General features: G+C 38.7%; 1 protein-coding gene across 22 annotated transcripts in view; it reads right to left on the bottom strand.

Moving 5' to 3' along the window:
- The window catches only part of RALGAPA2 (Ral GTPase activating protein catalytic subunit alpha 2), a 322,322-nt gene that overhangs the window by 156,892 nt on the left and 148,893 nt on the right, over positions 1-16,537 (bottom strand). The window lies entirely within an intron of this gene.

Below are 16,537 nucleotides of genomic sequence, written 5' to 3'. Positions count from 1 at the left end.
GCAGGAGAATGGCGTGAACCCGGGAGGCGGAGCTTGCAGTGAGCTGAGATCCGGCCACTGCAACTCCAGCCCGGGAGACAGAGCGAGACTCCGTCTCAAAAAAAAAAAAAAGAAAGAAATGGGAATATGCAGGGTGCGAAGGTAATGTTGTAATGAGTGAAATGCTAAGGTCAGGGAATCAGCATGGTTCTGAATATATGTGTGATCTCGGTGCAAGTACAAAGTGCACTAGTGGCCTTTTGCACAGAGTGCAGTGTGAAGAGTATCATCTGCCCTAGACACCTTGTGTTCCTGTGTCTGTGATGGCCTCTCACTGATGGCTGGATGCCCCTCACCCCCGGCTCTGGTCTGAAGCAGATATCTAATTCTTGCCTGTGGCAGATCAGGGGTCCACCACTGGACAGCATTCATGCCATCCATGGCCAGGCCACATCTCTGAAGCCATCTGTGCAAGTGTGTGTGTGTGTGTGTGTAACAGGAATTTGTAAGAAAACCATAAATCACAAACTTATGCAGCTGTTGGCCATGTACATTAATCAAAACACACACTGAAGTACAGTCGTGTCACTTTATGACGAGGATACATTCTAAGAAATGTGCTGTTAGGCAATTTCATCATCTTGTGAACATCGTAGAGTGACTTACACAAACCTAGATGATAGATGCCTACTACACATCCAGGCTAAAAATGTGCACAATATGTTACTATACCGAATAGTACAGGCAATTGTAACACAATGGAAATTATCTGCATATCAAACCACATCTAGACACAGAAAAGGTTCAGTAAAAATACAGCACTATAATCTTATAGGACCACCATCATATATGTGGTTTGCCACTGACTAAAATGTTACATGACTATATAGTTACGTGACTTATAGTTTCACAACTTATTATAGTCTCAATATAAGAGTAAGAAGCAAAACACACACACACACACACAAAATCCTAGTTTCTTTTCTTAGATTTCAGTGTGGTTATCTTAAAAATCCTTAAAAATAATCCTGATTTAATTCTATCAGTATCACATTAGAGCAAAGCAGTAGTTACATGCTAAATTCTAACATGTTAAGTCTGTCATAATAAAAATAACTTTATTTAACAACTTATCTTCCTAAAAAAATTTGTATATGTTCACAAACCATTTTTCCTAAGACTTTTTTTTCCTTACATGGGTCTTAGTTTCTACAAATCTTGACCTTTACATTCTTAAAATTACTGTATAATGCTTAATTCAGTAGAGTTCACATATAGTAAATAGTTTAGCAAGTACTAATTCAAAGTTTTAGCATTTCAGCAGACTTTTTTCCTACACCAGAAATAAACAGATAGATAGATAAGTAAAAAAGGAAGGAAGGAAGGGAAAAAAATCCATGAACCACGCTTCTTCCAGGTTAATGTTTAAGCCTACTTTAATCACGTCCTTTGATACACTTTAAGGTCCGTATCAGTCAAGGCAAACATTCTAAGGGACCGAGCAGATGGATGCTACAGTTTAGAAAGTGTGTGGTAAACTCAGGATCCAAGAGTGGAACAAAAGATCCACCTTTTTCATAATTAAGCCTCTGATTAATGCCCTAGGCTCCTCACCACACACCTGTAATTACTCACAGAGGTACTCATTGTGCTGGGCCTTGTCTCGGAATATCAGGCATCAAGCTATCCGGCAGCAGATGGAAGCACATTTCTGTTGACATATGTTGCAATGAAAGGATTCGTGCAAACCTGGCTAGCAAGGTAGCAGAATGCCATGCATTTGAAGATTAATAATGCAAACAACCATGATGTTAACTTTGTTATGTTTGTGTTAATTCCATCTGTTGAGATGGGAAACTAAACCTTGAAGCTTGTGGGCTTTAAAAATCTTTAGCACATATTTGAATCAAATAAGCCCATTTTCACCACTGGAATTTAGAGTTTTAATTAAAAAATGCTTTTCTAGGCTAAATTTATGGGAATTATGAACTAAATCCTTTAACAAGCTAACACCACAATTTGTAAATGAATCCATTTTGCATCATAAGATTTGTACGTATAAAGGCAATAATCTGTAAAATAGGGCATTCAAAAAATATTACTCAGTTGCTATACTGATGCTAAAGACAGTAGATAGGCATGTAGCTGAGATAAAGTCACATGGCTCCCCCACTCCCTGGACTTCAGCCAATCACTTCAACGGAACCTGCTACTATGAGCAAGAAGGTTGGAAAAAGAGGGCAAAATAACAGATGGCTAGCCTACCCTACCCTGCCACCCACGTAAGACAGCGCCCTGAGGAGACACAGCGCCTGTGTGAAGTCGCCAAAGACAGCACTGGGGGAGAGTAAATGGGGGGGTTAAAGAGGGAACTATATGACCAGTCAGCCAAATTATGGCCATATGCCTGCTTATGTTGCTTCTCCACACTGAAATGGAACAACTCGAAGATTGTATCTTTGTAATAACATTTTAAAATTAGGAATAACCATGTGGTACTCAAAGAAGAGCCACTGCATATTCCCAGCAGCAGGACATCCACAAAATGCCCCACTGATTTCCTAACTCAGTAGAATCCTTCTTTCACCTTCCCCACCATACATTAAGACACAGCTATAACAGGAGTCTTTGAAAAATATAATAAAAATCTGAAACCTCCCTTACAGCCTCCAGGGCTTTATATATGCATGGGACAGGATGATGTTCTCAGACATCAGTCATTCATATGCAACCCTCATGCCTTTTGCCATCTCCCTGTCCAAAGTGAACATTACTTGCCTAACAGGGTTTTCAAAGTGACTCATGTTTTAATTTTTTTATTTCCACAGGTTTTTGGGGAACAGGTACTATTTGGTCAGATGAGTAAGTTCTTTAGTGATGATTTGTGAGATTTTGGTGCACCTACCACCCGAGCAGTAAACACTGTACCCAATTTGTAGTCTTTTGTCCCTCACCATCTCCCACCCTTTCCCCCAAGTCCCCAAAGTCCACTGTATTATTCTTATGCCTCTGCATACTCAGAGCTAGCTCCCACTTAGGAGAGAGAACATACAATGTTTGGTTTTCCATTCCCGAGTTACTTTGCTTAGAATAATGGCCCAATTGTTCTGAAAAACTTATGTGTATCCTTTCTCATAAGTAAAAAGTAACTCAAGTAATACAATGATAGTAACCAATGCTGCTAAATTTTTGCTAAAAATATCATCCTCTGATGAAGACTCTGGGTCTGAGACCAGCTCTCCTTGTTAAATATGAGCACAGAATGCAATGTCAGGGTGGTGTGAGAGAACTACTTCTCTCAACTCCAGCTGGCCTACCTAAGAGTATCACAAGGACCTGCAGAGAGGAGGAAACGGGCCATCCTTTGTACTGTGTGATTCGATGCTATTCAGCGCTGCCTCCACTGAGATGGCTAGTGAGAAACAGCCCTGCACTCTAGCATGGTGAAAAGAACTCTAGAACTTGAGCCATGAGGCCTAGGTTCAAAACCTTGTGTGACTGTGGGCAGATCAAGTCATACCCAGAGCTTCATGCTTCTCTTCCATAAAATGGTATGATACTCCCTTACGGAGTTGTATGTAATGGGATAGCAGATAAGAACATACGCCTTTGTAAAATGAAAAGAGCCATAAAGAAGTAAATAGAGTAGCAATTAAATAATTATTTTTCAAAAAGAGAAGGACTCTGAAGAGTTTTACTTTGTAAAATTTACTTTACAGGTGTAGTTTATATAATTCAGTGAACTATTACTTTGCTGATCTACAGAAAGAATAGTTTAAGACACTTCAAAGGTGGCACACAAACAAGCCTCTTAGATCACACATTATCCCAGAAATTCAAAAGTTCTAGAAATTAGTGCTTTCAAGCAACACTCTTAACAAAGCATTACGGCAATTAGCCACAATGTTTTACAAGGCAAATACTAAAAGAAAAACAGGAAAATTATCATCTTAGATTTTCTAGGATTCATTTTTCTAGGAGTTCTAGAACTTAATACAAAGAAGTTCAAGTTAGTTTTATAGCAAGAATTAGTTTCTTTTTCACACGTTAAATAGACTAAACCACAAACTAAACAATAGGCTCAATGATATATGGAATCTAAAATAAAATGAGGTTTATTTTTGAGAGTTGAACATATGACACATAGACAAAGATCTTTCACATGCTTTTGTTCAAAGAAATTAAAATTCATTCTGCAAAATGTTGCAATATAGTGAACAGATCACCAAACCAGTATTTTTCTCTTGTTCTGGTTAGAAGTCCAAGTGCATACTATACGTTGAGTGTGAAAAGATCACTAAGATGATAATTGTGAATTTGCAGCTTATCAAAAGATTGTGGTTATGAGAAAGTAACTGGTGAGAACATCTGTCTCTTATCACTGATCTTGCAAAAAATCAGGTAATTCAAATAGAGGCGTGTTGTTTCCTCTCCTCCAAAGCACAGTTCTATAAACACAAACCATATTCAGCCTGGTAAATGAATCGCTTTAATTGAATGCTATGTACACAGTAACTGGAAAAACCATAAGTGATAAGAAAAACATATGGTGATGGCAACAGAAATTGGTTTATTCATTTTGCATAGTGTTGTTTCTTTAGTTCCCTTATAATTGACCTTTAGAGCGATAAATGTGTAAAATAATTTTGTTTATTATGGCTCCAAACCTTCCAACAATTACACAAAATGAAAATTTAAAAGGAAGGATTCATTCTGGAAGCATTTCCATTGTTTACATAATTGCACAGCTATAATTTAGTGCTCATGTTGTTATGGAAAATAAAAAAGGGCGATTACAGGCCATTTCAATTCAAAATATTGCACAGTGGTGTCAAAATGGAGGAAAAATGTTCACTTTAAAGCAGTTTAAAATGGATTAACCCTAAAAACAAAAACATTTCAACTTAGCATTCTATAAAACACAAATGTTCAAGAAGTAGCCCTCCTCCAAACCGTATTAGAAATGTTGCAACTGTACTTTCACACCAATTACATATATATTATTCACTTAATATTTGCTCAGGGCCCAGCAGATGATGGTTGTAACACAATAGCCAGCCATCTGTCTCCCTGCCTTTCCTTCGTGGACTCGCGCCTGCTTCTCAAGAGCAAACAGATCCGGTTATTCCACCTAAAGTCACTCCGTCCCTCCACGAGGCCAGACACAATCATCAAGAAATAAAATCTGCATATGAAAAATCACTCAATTCCTCATTTAACTTTTTACTTAAAGAAAACTAAACACTACACAGTTAGATGAATTCATCACTGTTTTTTAGAGAAGATGCCTGTCTTTTACCCAGGAAATTCTATAGGAAGCTCTTTTATTTGGTAAAGAGGGTAAGGTTGGGATCCGTTTATCCCAGTAATCTGGCTAACAAAAAGGTATGATTCATTCTATACTTGGATAATTAATTATAAAAAATGTGAACGCAGAGGAATACATTCATACTAAATATGATTATAATTTAAACTTTAACAATGAAGACAGCCACGATCCTGTAGTACTTCTGGACATATTTTTAAGTATTAGTTATTGCCCGCCTGACGTTCAGAAATGCTGAGTGACGAGAAATTTTTAGTTACCAGAAGACCAGATTTGAAGATACCTCAAAGCTCCAAAGCCTGATTCTCTCATTTCTGCTACTGGGTCTCTGCTCCTTCAGCTTAGGGCACAAGGACGTACTTTACATACCACAAGTTGCTACCTGGCTTCTGATGATTAAAAAATAAATCAAATCAACATGACCTTTAAAAAAAAAAAACAAAACAACACGGCAGAGCACGGCACCAATACTTCATTTCCAGAAAAGTCGCTGAGAATAAAAAGATAGCAGGACAAAGCTGATTACATCAATTACTTTGATGATTGGGGCCAAATATGTGGTACGTGCTTTACATTATGTATTAAAATGGCTAACTTGGTACATCTGCCTGGGGAAAAAAGCAGAGATTTTAACAAGTGTTGTACACAATGTGACTTCCTAGAGTACAACTATGTTACAAAAGTCAGGAGAAATATTACAGGACAGAGTAATTGGGTTCTGCACCTAGAGAATCAAAACTGCCTAGTGGCTGGGCATGGTAGCTCATACCTATAATTCTAGCACTTTAGGAAGCCAAGGCAGGGGATCATTTGAGCCCAGGAGTTCAAAACCAGCCTGGGCGACATATCAAGACCCTGCCTCTATAAAAAATAAAAAAAATTACCCAGGTGTGGTGTGGTAAACTCCTGTGGTCCCAGCTACTTGGGAAGATGAGCTGGGAGGATCACTTGAGCCTGGGACATCAAGGCTGCAATGAGCTGTAATTGTAAGACTGCATTCCAGCCCAGGCGACAGATAGGGAACCTGTCTTTAAAAAAACCAAAACCAAACAAAACATAATACCTAGAACTTCTCACCAGCAGAACTGCTATGAAGAAGACACTGAATTTCCTTGACAGCAGCATGCCTTAGGGAATGGGAAACACGCAACAAATTCCTCAGGCCACAGGAGCTGTTCTGAGCATTTGCACAGTATCAGGATTTCAGGAGCGACAGAACAAGTGGACAGATGGCAGAAAAAGGCACTGTGATGCTCAAGCCCAAAAGGAGAACCTTGAATATTTTTTATAACTGCTTATCTATAAAGAAAAACTTGGCTGGCCTTTAAACAGATGAAGATGGACTGTTCTGCTTCAAAACATGTGGGATATAGATTTACTTAAGGAACACTGTACATGAATTTTATTTTATAAAGAAGTTGATAAGTCACTAATATGTCTAACCTGCCTCTTTCTCTTAGTAACAGCTTCAAGATATATATTCATATATAATGAAGTTCACCCTATAAAGTGTACAATTCAGTAGTTTTTAGTGTATTCACAGAATTGTGCAACCATCACCACTAATTTGGGAGCATTTCATTACCCCAAAATGAAGCCTATACCCACCAGCAGCTATTTCCCATTTCTCACATACCCAGTAACTGGCAACTACTAGTCTACTTCCTGTCTCCATGAATCTGCCTACCCCGGATATTTCAGAATATGGAATCTTACAATATATATCGCATTTTGTGTATGGTTTCTTTTACTTAACATGTTTTCAAGGTTCATCCATGTTGTGGCACATAATACTTTATTCCTTCTTAGTTAATAATACTTAATTCCTTCAAATTAATATTCCATTGTATCGATATACGAGATTTTGTTCATCTTTTCATCAGTTGATGGACATTTAAGCTGTTTCTACCTTTTGACTGGTTTTGATTTGAATTTCTCTGGTGAATAATGATGCTAAGCACCTTTTCATTTTCTTCTTGGCCATTTTTATATCTTCTCTGGAGAAGTTTAAGTCTATATCTTTCACCCATTTTTTATTTGGGCTGTCTTTTTGTTGCTGAGTTGTAAGACTTCCTTAATTTTTAAAATTTTCATTTATTTGTTTATTTTTGAGACTAGGTCATAAGACTGGCTAATTTTTGTATTTTTGGTAGAGGTGGGGTTTCACCACGTTGTCCAGGCAGGTCTCAAATCCCTGGCCTCAAGCAATCCACCTGTCTCAGCCTCCGAAAGTGTTGGGATAACAGGCATGAGCCATTGTGCCTGGCTGTGTAAGACTTCTTTATATATTCTGGATACTAGGCCCTAATCAGCTATATAATTTCAAATATTTTGTGGGTTGTAGTTTCACTTGCTTGACAGCATCTTTTGAAGCACAAAAGATTTTAATTTTGATGAGTGATAATTTATCCATTTTTTCTTCTGTTGCTTGCATATTTGGTTTCATATCTAAAAGTCTATTGGCAAATCCAAGGTCACGGAGATTTAGTCCTTTCCTTTCTAAGAGTTTTGCCATTTTAGCTCTTATATTTAGGACATAGAACCATTTTGAGTTAATCTGTGTATATGGTGTGAGGTAGGGGTCCAACTTCATCCATTTGCATGTGAGTATCCAGTTGTCTCAGCATCACCTGTTGAATTGACTATTCTTTTCCAACTGAATTGTCTTTGCACCCTTGTCAAAAAATCAGCTGACTATGGGTGTATAAGTTTACTTCTAGACTCTCAATTCTATTCCATTGATCTATATGTCTAACCTTTTACCAGGACCACACTGTTTTGGATTACTCTAGCTTTTTAGGATCTTTTGAAATAGGAAACTAGTAATTCTCTAATTTTGTTCCTTTTTGAGAAGGCTTTGGTTATTCAGGATTCCCTGCAATTCCATATGAAATTTAGGATCAGTTTTTCCATTTCTGCAAAAAACACCATTGAAATTTTGATAGGGATTGTATGGAAGCTACATATCACTTTGGAGAGTATTGTTATCTTAATAATATTAAGTCTTCTGATCCACAGATATTTTTCCATTTATTTAGGTAGTTTTTAATGTCCTATGGCAAGGTTTGCAGTTTTCAGTGTATACATCTTGCAAGTCCTGGGTTAAATTTATTCCTAGGTATTTTATTCTTCTTGGTGCTACTGTAAATATGATTGCTTTCTTAATTTCATTTCCAAATTGTCTATTTCTGCTGTATAAAAATACAGTTGATTTTTATATATTGATCTTGTATCCTGCAATCTTACATAATTTATTATTTCTAGTAGGTTTCCTTTTTAAGTGTGTGTGTATTTCTTGAGCTTTTCCAAATACAAGATCATACAGTCTTTCAATATACATATCTTTCATTTTCCTTTCTAGTCTGAATGGCTTTTATTTCATTTTCTTACCTAATTTCCCTGTCTAGAATCTCTGGTACACTGTTGAAACGTGGTGAGAAAAGACATCCTTGTCTTGCCCCTGATCTTAGGGAGAACATCAGAGTTTAAAATGGAAATGCCTGTTATTTCTTTGGTGAGAAGAAAGCCAGAGCCTATGATGTGGCAAACAAGCCCAGAGCAACCTTTTTGCAATACATTTTTGCAGCAGCAAATGAGTGCTTTCTGCAAGGATGCTCAGGGTGCTGTGAGATCAGGTCCTCTAAGAAAGAAATGATTCTCCATCACATGAATCAGCTCGCTCCCTCAGCTCCAAGTCCTTTGCTATATGAACAAAACATAAAGCCCCTTTTCTCTGACCAACATAACACCCTGCCTGAAGCCCACAGATCGAGAGGGGCTGCTGTCTTTCACGTGTGCTTCCTATAATGGGCACTTCACAGCTCACTGAGGAGACTGACAGGGAGAGGGCAAACCTATTAGGAAATTCTGGCACATTTATAATTCCATAAGACGAGGAAAACTGTTGTAAGGTCATGGAAAGAAGTGACTTACCAGCTGCACCAACAGTGCCTTGAAGATGCTGTGGCCTGACTATGTAATGACTGTCTTAGTCATGACCCTGATAAGCTTCAAATCTACACTATTACAGTTTGTACAACAGGCTTGCTTAATGAGGTTGATGCAGATGCTCAAGAGCAGTTATTAAATCCTCACAATGAGACTTTAGCAAATGAGGGCTTCAACAAGTTGTTGCCAGTAAGTGATAACAGTGGAAGCGACTCAGTTGCATCAGACTCATGTGTAAGGTGTTCTAAGTGCTAGACGCTGGTACAGCACTCCAAAAGAAGATCAGGCCTCATGGCCAAAGCTCAGGGATAAGTCTACCCAGAAAGGCATTCATACAGCACCAGAAAAAAAAAAAAAAAAAAAAAAAAAAAAAAGTTACTGGGCACTGGGGATGAGGGAGGGCTGGGGTAGGAGGATACTAAAATCTTTTTCTGAGATGCCCAGCTGCTTGTCTTAGAAGAGGCTAAACTGAGGCAAGTGTCTCTGTTTATCTCCTCCACCCCCTCCTCTACAGCTTTACAATATTCTCTAGCAGAAGCAAAAACAGGGTCAGTGCCATCACAGATAAAAGGATGGGTGGCCGAGCGTGGTGGCTCATGCCTGTAATCACAGCACTTTGGGAGGTCGAGGTGGGTGGATCACCTGAGGTCAGGAGTTCAAGACCAGCCTGGCCAAGACGGTGAAACCCCATCTCTACTAAAAATAAAAAAATTAGCCAGGTGTGGTGGTGGGCACCTGTAATCCCAGCTACTCAGGTGGCTGAGGCAGTGAATTGCTTGAACCTGGGAGGCGGAGGTTGCAGTGAGCCAAGACTGTGCCACTGCACTCCGGCCTGGGTGACAGAGGGAGACTTCATCTCAAAAAAAAAAAAAAAAAAAAAAAAAAATGGGTAAGTAGAATGCACTTAACAGTGTATAATCATGTAAGTAAATACTAAGGTAAGAAATGTGCACACACAAATATAGGTACTCCCAAGTCAGAAAACTATACTTTTCTCAGGTTTATTATTCACACCGTCTCAAGAATGCATCTGCTAGAAATACATTCTTCTTAGAATATTAAAAAGAAACACTTGGGTGAAACCACAGACTTAACACAGTCAGGTAGGTGTTCCTTAATGTCATGGCTGCAAGGGCATAGTAAAGATTTAATCAACACTGCCAATGATGCCAAGTAAAATAATCTTCTCATTCTAATGTTGGAATCTAGATTAGGACCCAACTGCACACTATGTTACCCGCAGAATGAAGTAGAAAACATCAGTAGGGAAAACACAACACTACTGAATTTGGGTAACAAAGGTATTTAATTTATTCCTTTGGAACCACAAAAACTTAGAAAAGAGATCCAAGAGATCATCATTCAATCTTTTAATTTAACAGACACAGAGAACGGTATCAATCAAGGCCAGAACTGTAGTTACCAGCAAGGTTCAAACACAAACCCAAGCATGTCTGCTCCTTACAGGAAGGGAAAATGTTAAGTCAGGGTCAATGAAGCACCATTTAATATTCCTGAATAATGGGCCTCATATATAGTGCACAGCACTATTTTTTTTTGTCTTTTTGAGACGAAGTTTTGCTCTCATTGCCCAGGCTGGAGTGCAGTGGCGCAATCTCGGCTCGCTGCAACCTCCGCCTCCCGGGTTCAAGCAATTCTCCGGCCTCAGCCTCACAAGCAGCTGGAATTACAGGCATCCGCCACTACACCCGACTAATTTTCTGTATTTTTCGTAGAGATGGGGCTTCACCATGTTGGCCAGGCTGGTCTTGAACTCCTGACCTCAGGTGATCCACTCGCCTGGGCCTCCCAAAGTGCTGGAATTACAGGGATGAGCCACCGCGCCCAGACTGCACAGCACTATTTTGAGGACTTACTTAGTTTTGAAACATGAATTCTTCTTTCATCTCACTCACTTTACCTAATAATCATTTAAAAATGCAAATAACATCTTTTAAAACTATACTTTCAAGTGAAGTCAACAAATGATTGCTTCAGCTTAAAAATATGCTTCCAAAAATAAACACACAACTCCTACTCTCATAGAAGTATTATTAGATGAAGGAAATGGCTTATAAAATGCTAACTTCAAAATAAAGACAGGTCTTCCACCAAAGCCATCTTCTTAGGAAATTACTGGGCATGGGGGATGAGGGGGTGTGGAATTATGTGAGGAGGCTCGGGGCGCTGAGGGGAAATGCATAAGAAAGATCTTTTGGGGGGAAAAAAAAAAAGAAATTTACCAAGATTCCAGCAACAAATTAAGATTCCCATTCTTCCCTGAAAATGAACACTAGAGAACATACACCAGTTCTTTGTGGCTTCTATGCTCATTTATCTGTGATCTCAACTCTGCTTAAAAAAAAAAAAAAAAAAAAAAAAAAAAAAAAAAGCTCAGGGCTTCTAATGCCATCACAGACTAGCATGTCCCATGCATTTAAACATGCTTCCTTCTCATAAGGTGAAATCAGGAAGCCTGGCTCTCAGGTTTGGGTGAAAACGAGTCTGCTTCATGGTACTGACTTTTGCCAGGATGTGTCCCAGCCTATGCCCAAGAACAGATTAACAATAGAAACATGATTTCTGTTTGTTACTTCCCACATCTTCTGGTTTGTTCCCGTATCAGTAAGGAGATTAGTGTTAGAATATGATTATTATCCATTCTTTTCATTCTAAGAAACACAAAATGCATGCTCTCTAGTTTATTTTCTTACAAGTAAAATTACTCCCCCTGCACAAAGCAGCAAAACTGAAGCTCTCAACATTTTTGTGTTCTGCAAAAAAACAGAGGGCAACCCTGTGGTCATTCAATTCTGGGAGTCTCCACTAATGTGGGTGGAGGCCTGGATGAATTAGAATGACAATCTCCCACCCCTCCCATTTAGACAATTTGTATTTAGACAAAGAGCTCTCAAGAATGGCTTAAATTTGAGAGAACAATCCCAAAGGAAGCCAGCTCTATCAACCTGCTTATGGAGAAACCTCAGGCCAGATCCATTAGCAAAACGGCAATACCCACAAACCAGACACTACACCTGTCCCGTCCATCCTATGATGAAAAGCCCACCATATACAAATTTCACCATGGCAGAAAGCAAAGAGGTCAATCGACCTCTAAATAGTGGACAAATGGCTTGCTGCTTCAAATTCTAGGAATACTTATTTTACATTTTGATTTTCAATGTACACATAACAAAATTCATTTTAGGGGCTTAAACACAACTTTTTTTTAAAATGAAGGTGTTTTAAGTGTAGATTTTTTAGCTAATGCGGAAATAGAAAGAGGAGGGCTTTAAAGATAAAATTCCAGTAAAAGATACAATTTGCTCTCTGAACTTGGGCAGATACTTTACCTTCTGAACAACAATTTCATCATTTGTAAAATGGGAATGAAAATGCATCATGCCCTGTTATACTTTTCAAAAGAGCAAAGGAGAAAGCATTTTGTAAATTCCAAAGTTCATAATTATTATTTTTATTAAATAACAGCAACTTTTATTCATGATCTTATTAAAATATTAATTTTCCAGGATCATTTGAAATCCTCAAGTGCTAACTGAGTTGAAGGTACCACGTTAGTTGCTGTGAGGCTCTGAGGCAGCCCCTGCCTTCCAACAATGACTTGTTAGGGGAGGGGAGAGCTACTCATAGCTAAGAGTGAGGCCACCGAGAGCACAGGGCTCCTGCATGATGGGAACAGCGGGTATGCCATGGGAACCAAGGAAGGGAAGCAAATAGGTGGCACAAGGCATTGGGTCTTGATGACGGGACCATGCTGCATGTGTTCAACTAGACTCCAGCACACAGGAAAATGGTAGGTATTTTGTTTTAATGTCTTATTATTAAAAGGCTCTCTTTTGCTAACATTTCTTTAGCCCACAAATACCTACTAAAGGATATTTTTTCCATGGGAGAACAAAAGAAAAACTGTTGTTTATTGCTTCTTTAGAAAACAATGTTATCTTTAAAATGCGTTTCAGTAAATAGCATTAATAGCTGAACAATCTGCAATTACCACAATACCACTTATTGTTATGTATTAAAAAAGAAATCAACAGACAAAAAGAGATTATTCCCCACAAGGAGAGCGCTTTTGTCACAGAAACAAAAACTGCAATTTAAAATGCTTTTCTTGACATTATTTCCATCTATCCAAGTCTCCCCTTTATGAATTATACACCACAGTCAGGATTTAAATCTCTTATATTCAAAAATCATTCCTCTCTAAATGGGAGTTAATGTATCCTCCTTCCCCAAGTATAACTTCAGCACTTGAAATGTCCCTGTGTCTCTCAGTGCCTCTGCGCCTGGAGAAAAATGTAACATTTCTTGAAGTCTTTATCGAATTCTAAATGAGAAAAGATGCTCTTACAGGTCAACAGCTATATTCCAAAGAGCAGGAAAATCCCTTCTACAGTGAAATGTACCAGTGCCTACTGAAGACCTAGCTATCTTCACCTTCCCAAAGTCCCAGAGTCATCAGAAACTCATTTCATGGAATAAGCAGCACAAGCCAAACAGGCTATGTATGTGGTCACTGATTCATGGATGCAGTGACTTGAGTGTAAGGCTAGGTAGGGCTCAAGCTCTAAAGTGAATGTTCCCTTTTTCTGAGGCCGTCCTAGAGGGTCAGACAGCCTTGGACTGAATACTTTAGAGCTTGAAAGGCTTACAAATGCAGAATCTATCGCCTGCCGTATTCGAACAGAAAACTGGATTTAGTGTCTCCTGATGATGAGCTGGAATCTACTTATTAGTCCCGGCTCTGGAGGTAAAACAGTCTCTCTCCACACAGCACTGCTTCAGACATTTGAAGAAAGCAATTATCTGTTTCCATGCACCAACCCTTTTCCACACAAGCTGTTCTCTCAGCCATCCCACTTCCTCTTAGGTACTCAGGCAGTGTTCATGCAAGAAGTGGAACCTGAGCCCCCTTCCTGCCTCCTTTCATATGTACAGTGCCTTGGGCTTTGCAGATGCAGGCCACACAACTCTCTACTTTGGGCTTCCAGGCGAAATCCACCTCAGATAATTTTCATGTTAACTTCAGAATTAATCAGAACGTTCCATGTTTTATTTCTTAAATTGACTTTTTTTAGACAGAGAACTTAGTAAGCTGAACCCTTGTTGAAAACTCATTTAACTCAACCTGAAACACTGACTCTCTTAATCTTCCTGGTTAAATTTCCGTATGCATTTATTTCCTTGGTTAAGCTAAGAAAGTGAGACTTTCCTACTGTCTTTGATTACTGAGTTGTATCATTTAATTTATATTACCTAGCTCTTTTCTTAGGACAATGTCATCTGCAGAAGTACTCCCCTAGGGCAAGGTTTCTCAACCTCAGCACTACTGACATGATTGGTCATAAATTCCTTGTTGTGTTTCTGCGCACTATAGAACATTTAACAACATCCCTGGCTTTCACCCACTAGATGACAGTACACTTCCCTCCCCTACTTATGACAACCAAAAGAGTGTCCGGACATTGCCAAACGTTCCCTGGAGGGGGCAAAATTCCCCTGCCCCCTAAGAATCACTGTTCTAGGATAATGAAAGTTGACTAGCTCACCGCAGTAGAAAGCTAACGCCTGCCTTGAAACTGATAGTTGAAGCCAAAATTTCAACCAAAGTGGCTCAGCTCGGCATATTTGGTTACCCATTCTTCCCCATGATGCTATGTGGATTTGGAATAGCCAGTCTCAGAAGGAGGTCTTTTTTTTTTTTTCTTCAATTTTCTATCAATCAATATATTTACTGAGCATCTACCCTCTCTGGGAAAAGACAGAATGCACTCCAGTGACTCTATTAAAAAAAGATTCCAGGCCGGGTGCGGTGGCTCAAGCCTGTAATCCCAGCACTTTGGGAGGCCGAGACGGGCGGATCACGAGGTCAGGAGATCGAGACCATCCTGGCCTACACGGTGAAACCCCGTCTCTACTAAAAAATACAAAAAAACTAGCCGGGCGAGGTGGCAGGCGCCTGTAGTCCCAGCTACTCGGGAGGCTGAGGCAGGAGAATGGCGTAAACCCAGGAGGCGAAGCTTGCAGTGAGCTGAGATCCGGTCACTGCACTCCAGCCTGGGCAACAGAGTGAGACTCCGTCTCAAAAAAAAAAAAAAAAAAAAAAAAAGATTCCGGTGACCTGGGCTCTGTGACAGGCCACAGTAGAGTCTCCTTCCAGAGAGAAACCTCAGAGCAAAAGAACACATTCTCAACTAAAAAATGTGTGCCAACTGATACACGATATCACACGGTAACAGTTTAGGAAGAACAAAATCTTTCCTTTTCCCACATACACTGAGAGTTGCTATACTATTTTTATGCTTTATTTCATGTAGCATGTCTTATTAAATACTGGAAGACTTTGGGCTAAATATACATAATTTATATTCATCTCTGATAACATTTACTTGAAAGAAAGTCTTTACACCTTTAAATCCAACAAAGGAAATGAAACAAAACTGTAGTTTCTGGCCTGTCAGGTAGATATTTTTCTCTCTGGATCAGCCTCCATGCTATCATCTTACACTTTTTAAAGCTGTGAAACAAGTTCGCTGCACATGTGTTAAACCTCATAACCGAAACCTCTGCCATCTGTTACCTCCTACATATTTTTACTTTCCTCACTGAGGTGTAAGTGGGCTCTGTCTATAGATTAATGAAAATAATTATTGATTCTACAGCTGTAAAAGAAAAAAAAATCTCACATTTATTTTTGGTGCAGTCATCTACCTGAAGTCTTTATGGTGATTGATAGCTGAATAAAGTTATAATAAAATTTTCATTGATAAATTTTGATGAATCTGTGGCTTGTCCATTCCCACAAAACCTTATGGAAAACACTCGGAAGGCACTGGATGCTACCTGATGGTGTAACATTAATTATATGACAGCTTCTATATTTTATCACTCTGAATTTGCACAATAAGCACAAATAGGAATTATTATTAACTTAACAATACATGTCAGGAGAAGGTTGTCATATCTCACCTGTCCTTATAAATATTATCCTTCAATCAAACCTAAGTCAAACTTGGAAGTTTTGTTTATTGCTACAGTAAACTTATATTCAGTAACATTTCATTAACTTGAATAAAGTAAATTCAGGTCAGAAGTTGTATTTTTAGAAAAACAAAAGGATTTGTTTTTAAGTGCCACATTACTTTCAAAAACAATCAGTAACAAATATATGTCTTGGCTAACAAAAACATCAATTACAGAGCCCTTTAGACATCCCATTTTAATAATTATAAATACATTTACAATTTGCATACCAACTGCTTG

Source organism: Macaca fascicularis, chromosome 10, assembly GCF_037993035.2.
Source record: "Macaca fascicularis isolate 582-1 chromosome 10, T2T-MFA8v1.1".
Classification (NCBI taxonomy): domain Eukaryota; kingdom Metazoa; phylum Chordata; class Mammalia; order Primates; family Cercopithecidae; genus Macaca; species Macaca fascicularis.
Note: the sequence above shows the minus strand (reverse complement) of the source record. Positions and strands in the feature narration are given on the sequence as shown.